This window comes from Periplaneta americana, chromosome 1 (genome assembly GCF_040183065.1).
Source record: "Periplaneta americana isolate PAMFEO1 chromosome 1, P.americana_PAMFEO1_priV1, whole genome shotgun sequence".
Lineage (NCBI taxonomy): Eukaryota > Metazoa > Arthropoda > Insecta > Blattodea > Blattidae > Periplaneta > Periplaneta americana.
In genome coordinates, this window is record NC_091117.1 from 135,708,432 (window position 1) to 135,714,972 (window position 6,541).

Genomic DNA, 6,541 nt, shown 5'->3' on the forward strand with positions numbered 1-6,541 from the left:
AATGTTTAAATGAGATAAAAAACAAAACAGAACAGTATCTTAGTTATCAAAATATTCTAGTTCTATTATATTATGATATTACCCATGATTATATAAATAGAAAAAAGCAATTCTCAAATAAATTTTCATTTCTAAGAAACATAAAACATAACGTTAATATCTTTATATTTGAGATTGCACACTTGATCTCAAAAATATGAAAAGAAAATTCCTAGCCTTTTAATAAGGGCTTAGTAATTATATAAAGACTGGGGAACGGATTATTATACACTGAAAGGCAGAAATTATGTTTCAAATAGGCTACTTGATTGTTTATACATATATAACAGTTGCCAAATAGATAAAAGTTCAGTCAGGTATAAACAACTGTGGCGATTCAAGGCTGCTCGACGTTAGGAACTTCGGGAGTGATCAATCTCGACGTCTCGAAACACTCACAAGCAGTCTTTACGTCAACGACGCGACGTATAGAACATTGTTGTGCGGGTTTTCGGCTTTGCGGGCGCTGTTAGTCTTGCTTTCTCGGTCGTTGTTCATCTCTGCTAAGTTCCATAACATCAATCGCCGTAGAGTTAGGCAACTTCTTTAACGCCATTGAAAGCGTGATGTTTGATGTTGCGCTCCACCACTCTTGGCACAGTGATAGTTTGTAGCAAAATATTTTATATAAGAAATTTTACTTTCTAGATACAAAATCCACAAAAAAGACTCGACATGTCTACCTTGAAACTGCTGACAAGGAATAAATCTACTTAGGAGAATCTGCCATATTCGCGAACACATGTGGTGCCGTATTTTTCGGGACAGAGATAATAATGAGGAGAGAGTCGTGAGAGTGTGGGTGTGATGACGAGGAAAAACGAGAAAACTCCTTAGAAACATCGCTTTCTCCACCACAAAACAACTCCGCCATTGTAGGATTTTAATTCGGTTTCGTGGCCACCGTAAATCACCATTCTGTCACTGAGATACCAACGCGGCTGCCATGTTGTCATAGGTTCTGTGGAACGCTTCGCCTCAATAAATGTTTCGTAAATTACCTGCCTTCATGACACTGCATGAGAAATGACGTTATGGCAATAGCGCCAAGAAAAATAAATCGTCGCTGAAGATGAATTATTAGCGAATGTACAGATAATGCGTGTCAGTTCGACAATTCTGTCTTGCTTCACTACAGGAGGGGCACTCCTCGGTAATATATACTAACACGTCATCAAGTATTCAGCTGAAGAAAACGTGCATTGAACATGCGATAAGGGGCTCAAAGCCAGTCTTCTTGGAAGGTAAATAAATCTGTAATTCATGGCCGGTAATAGAACTCATTTCGTGAGACTTGTAATTAAAAACGATACGATTTCATATATAGCGGAGACCACATGATATGCAACGACCAATTTTAATACAACTTTTTTGTGCCAAAGTTCCAAGTCAACTTAAAAACTTAAGTCGCTTAATGACTGGCCAGTTCTAAAATACCTGATATTTTAAATTGGTCGTAATTTATTGGCCACATGAAGAGGCGCATTAATTTGGTACTTTAAAAACTTAAATCTCTTAATGACTGGCCAGTTCTAAATTCCTGATATTTTAGCATTTTAATATATATTTTTTTTTCCATTTCTATAATTGGTCGTAATTTATTGGCCACATGCAGTGGCGCATTAATTTTTTACTCTAAATAAATACATAAATAATGAATAATAAATAATAATACTTCGATATAATAATTTATAAAACAAAATAATATAAAAAAGTAAGTCCCAGAAGAATAAAATTTTTAATATGAAATATGACCAAAATTGATTTCTTAAAAAATCTGTCAAAAAATCTTTGAACTCGATTTTATCACAATAACATAACGTTTTGGCATTGTCGCTCTTTTTAAGTCCCTCAGCAGCCATATTTTAATTGCATTTAAAGTTATGAAATGAAAATATAAGCCTAGCCTATTAGCTGTTTATGAGATTGTGTGTTGCTTGTCAAGCAACGAACCGTTAAGAGAAGCATTCAAATTTATAGTATATTATACAACTAATTGCAAAAATGGAGCTTTATTAACGGATGGGTTAAGTTAGAACACGACCGAAGGGAGTGTTCTAATACCCGCTAGTTAATGAAGCTTCTTTTGTAATTTGTATACAGTATTTTATCTAAGTTTTGTGTATTTTGCTAGAATGTATGAAAATTAGGATAAAATATATTGGTAAAATGTTCATTTCCTTTAGGTGACTGAGGTAGGGAAGTTAGGGTTTCTTAGTTACCACATTATGGCAACATCAATATATCCTGTATAACAGTATTAGCTTTCATAATAGACGGAAAATATTTGAATGTGAAATAACAGAAGCTGTAAAACATGCTACATTTGACGTTCTACCAGAAAAATCAAGGAAATTTTACAACGCAAGTTACGTGAAATTTAAAAATTGATGTGTAAGTATAAAACAGAAAGTTCCAGTGCAGGTAAACTTGCTACTGGTATGCCTAAGGACTCTGGTATTGTTGATAATTGCAAAAAGGGCAGAAAATATATTGTATGAAAAAAACAAACATTAAAAAATGTAATTCCGTCAAATGTTCTGTCTGGTGTAAATATTCAAAATTGCAATTTAATTGTAATATGACAACATATAAGATTTTGTTGAATGAGTCATATGAATGATATGTACAGTATTGCTAAATTAAAATGAAAGCGTCTAACTTTACATAGCCTACATAGCGACGTAATTGTGTTTTGTATCAACATAGAAACGTGCATTTTTCTTTGTAAGAATTACAATTGAATTACAATAGCAATTGAATTACAATTGAAAACAGAGAAACGATGACCTCCTTCAGCAAAGTTAGTAGATAAAAATTTATGAGCACTCCCTCTCAACTTTAAAACATACGTTTACAATTAACTGTGAAAAGAACGGAATATTTATTATTATTATTATTATTATTATTATTATTATTATTATTATTATTATTATTATTTTTTTTTTTTTTTTTTTCTGATTTTAAATTATATGTGACTTAAGAGTATAGAGTACATTACGAATCATGGTTATGTGCGAATCCTATTTCTTTATTCTCTTAAGTGCGAACATTTTCCTTGAGTCATTTAGGTTCTATTTTCTTTGTTCTAAACAGTAACATGAGCTTCTGCCCAGTAAATCAAAAGGAGAATAGCAATGGCAAAGGAAGATTTTAATAGAAATAGGAGCATCTTCTGCGGAGCTCTGGAAAAATAACTAAGGAAGAGACAAGATAAGTGTTTTGTGTGGAGTGTGGCATTGTAGGGGCAAAAGAGAAACGAGTAGAAGCATTTGAAATGTGGATATGGAAAGGAATGGAACGTGTAGAATAATATAATAAATGAAGCTGTGTTGGAAAGAGTGGGTGAAGAAAGAATGGCATTGGAACTGATCAGAAAGAGAAAAATGAATTGGTCGGGTCACTGGCTGAGAAGAAACTTTCTACTTAAGGAAGAAATGGTAAAAGGGAGAATAGTGTGGAGCAGAAGAAGATATCAGATGATAGACAACATTAAGATATTTGGATCATATGCAGAGACTAAGAGGAATGCAGAAAATAGGAAAGACTGGAGAATGCTGGGTTTGCAGTAAAATACCTGCCATTGGACAGAAAACTATGAATTTCTTTGCTCTGTTTCTATAATTGCTAGGATCAATTAATTTTGAAAATTATTTCTTTTAGGTATTAATTCTATACCTGAGAGCTGAAGTCACGCGAGTTACAAAACAATAATAATTTTACAAGAAAACTCAAAACCAAATATTGCTTTTATCCTTATTATTGTACTTCATATAAGGGTACAGTACATCAGTTATTCATAGATTTCAAAAAGGGATATGACTCGGTTAAAAGAGAAGTTTTACATGAAATTCTTATTGAATTTGGTATTCGCAAGAAACTAGTTGGATTAATTAAAATGTGTCTCAGTGAAACGTACAGCAGAGTCCGTATAGGTGAGTTTCTGTCTGATGTTTTTCCAATTCGCTGCGGGCTAAAGCAAAGAGATGCACTATCACCTTTACTTTTTAAGTACTATTGTACTTCATTATTGTGTTTCTACCAGCGATTAAGAAGAACCGAAAGCCAAAATAGCGTAACTGATCTTGAATATACTCCATTTAAAATACAGGGATTTCGAGAATAAATGGTGGGATTTTTCGAGTACACTTTGAAGCACGTATTATGTGTCACGAATTGAAGGTTCTTGTATTTAGTTCAGTAACTCAAATAGTTTCCGAATAACGTTAGTAAACTCAAATATGTTTACCATTACCAATACGACAGACATCTAAGCGAAATTAAATTCCTGCCCACACTCTGACAAGAACATCTGGCGTAATGCTTGTGATTATTTGTCTGATTCTTCGTTTTAGATTATCAAGATTCTCAATTCTTTCACTGTAGACCTCAGTCTTTATATAGTCCCAAAGTTGGAAGTCCAATGGAGTAAGATCCGGACTTCTAGCTGGTCATGGGATTGGTCCGTTTCTGCCAATCCATCGGTCTGGAAATCGATGATTTAACTTTTCTCGGACTTGGTTTGCGAAATGAGACGGGGCTCTAGCTTGTTGAAAGGTGATTTTCAGCTCTATTTCCATTTGGTCGATTTGAGGAAATAGGAAATTCTGTAGCATGTCCATATGTGCAATGGAGTTGATGTTTGTTTCAACAAAAAAGAATGGACCAAAAATCTTATACATTAGGCCGCACCAAACGCTGACCTTAGGAGAATCTCGAATGTGTTCGTGTATCACATGTGGATTTTCCGAGCCCCAAATTACACAATTGTGCCGATTAACACAACCATTTACATGGAACGTGGCTTCATCGGAGAAGAAGATATTCTCTAGAATTTCTGATTTATCATAAATTCTTTTTAGCATGGTAGCAGCGAATTCAGCCCTAAGCAACTTTTCCAGTGGTTTTATTGCATGCAAGAGTTGAATTTTATAGGGATGTAATTTCAATCTCTTCCGCATGACGTCGTGCACTGTTGACTTAGGAATACCTAAGTGTAGACTAAGGCGTGGAACGGACTTGTGAGGACTCTGAACACAGGACTGTCGAATTCATTCGACATTTTTTCTGATGTTCTGGGCCTTTCTGTTATTTTTTATTTTTGCACACTACCGGTCTCCTTAAACTGTTTGTGCCATCGCCTGACATTTTTCTCATGTGATGGATCTTCGTTCTACTCACGTCTGAACTGCCGTTGAACCACAATCGCTGATGTGTTCCGCCAACCATAAGACACATGCAGTTTTTTCTTGTACGGTAAACATTAAAAAAAAAAACAAAGAAACAATTTGAAGAAAACAATGAGCACTTCTATACAGATTGTTTGTATGCACATTGTGATTTCTGTAATAACACACAACACAAATTTACTAATGTTAAATTACGCTACAATGACTTATTATGACAGGAATCTAGTAAGATTCGCAACAACGACGTGAAAGTACACTGTTTGAGTTACTGAAATAATTACAAGCACCTTTAATACATTACATATAATACCTTCTTCACAGTAAACTCGTAAAGCCCACCATTCATTCTCGGAAACCCTATAGGGCCAAACAACAGTAGGTGGACTTGCTTGAAGTAGACTGAACTTGCATCTTGTGTCATTGCAAATCCTTTTATTTCGCAATAAACAACTATTTTGGATATGCTGCATTATAGATCCAATGCGTCACATTAATAAGAATATACTTCCTGACAAAACATAACTGCTTTCTCTCCTGGAAGGTACGTTATAAACATTCACCCCTTCATTATTTTTGTAAGCGTCTCCATTGTGTGCGACATCCATTTCTTATAGCACTCATACACTGTACGTCGAAGTAAATTGCGAGTGAAACCTTCAGTGAGAGTGTAATGGAGTGGTATGATTGAAGGCTGTCTTGTTCTGTCATCGATTATGCATCTTACCTATTACAATATTATTTTCGGAAGGAAAAATGTAATTACGAGACTTTAGATCTCGTTTACAAAATTACTTTTTACAGAAAACAGAAGCCTGTTAATATTCTGTTCCGATAAAACTACACTTAAGTTTATTTGAAAGTATAATATATCAGCTGCAATTTTTATCGGAGGTAGGCCTATAATACGTAAAACAATGGGTAGGCTAATTAATTTATTAGAAACATGGACATATTATTTATTTCTTACCTTAGTAAAGGAATATTTTGGGAAAAAAAGTGTTAGAGGCAGTTTGATGGAAATAATAATGGTGTTATTTTTTAATAATTACATTTAATTTTCAGTGAAAATTATTATGTTTTAGTATAATCATTTCCGATTTAACTTATTCGCATATACTGAATTTGAATAAAACCTATTTATTAGTTAATAACAAATAGATTTACACAAACATACAGAATGCCGAAAACAAATTCTTCTAAGTATTAGAAATGTTAACATGATTTTCCGTGATTATCACGAAATCGATTACTTGCAGTGTCACAACATTTTTCGTTATATTTCGTATAATGTGAAGTAAGGAAACTGCATTTCA